Genomic DNA, 747 nt, shown 5'->3' on the forward strand with positions numbered 1-747 from the left:
CTAAATATTGTTTTGTGCCTCTTGGATTTTGAACCCTGTGAATAATTACCCGTTCAAAACGAACAACAAACAAAACAACCAGCCCTGGCAGGGCTCTCAGTATATCCTATCAAATACCTCACTCTAACCAAGGCATTAGCATAACAAGAAGTAGAAAGATAGATAATCTCAGCAATTCAGGGTCCCTCCTCCAAAAGTCTGCTCTATTCTTGTTTTGTGTATTGTTCCGGGACATTCTGACTGGGCAAAGGTCTGTGGAGCCATTTGGTAACACTAGACTTAAGGTCTTAAGCAGAGGCTAGTCTGAGCTTCCTGAGCTCCTGCTGGGCTGGCCCTGGCCCTCGAGGAATCAATGAGGCAGGAAGCCAGGGACCTGATGGCAGGAGCTTAGAGGCAACCTGAGGAGTCAAAACTAATCCAAGCTGGAGACTGAGTTCAGAGACAAGGTAGGAAATCTGCAAAGTGAGACTGGGGAGCAGGCTGCCAAGAGACAACAGGCCAGCTAAGCCTGAGAAGGTGATCTGCAGTGGACCAGGAAGTCCTCCTGGGTCTGGGAGCCAAAGCGGGGAAGCAGGAGTGGCCCCATTAACCATCACTCCCAGGACCCACTTTTGTGCTTCCCATGCCTGCAGCTCAGCTCTGCGTGGTTGAAGGTTCTGGCCCCCAAAGGGGCTGTGTTCTCGCCAGGGGAACACAAGCAGGGTCTCACTGAGCTACGAGCCACAGCTCCTCCTCAGGGTCCTGCCA

Source organism: Monodon monoceros, unplaced genomic scaffold (assembly GCF_005190385.1).
Source record: "Monodon monoceros isolate NGI ecotype Baffin Bay Population unplaced genomic scaffold, NGI_Narwhal_1 Super_Scaffold_11, whole genome shotgun sequence".
Lineage (NCBI taxonomy): Eukaryota > Metazoa > Chordata > Mammalia > Artiodactyla > Monodontidae > Monodon > Monodon monoceros.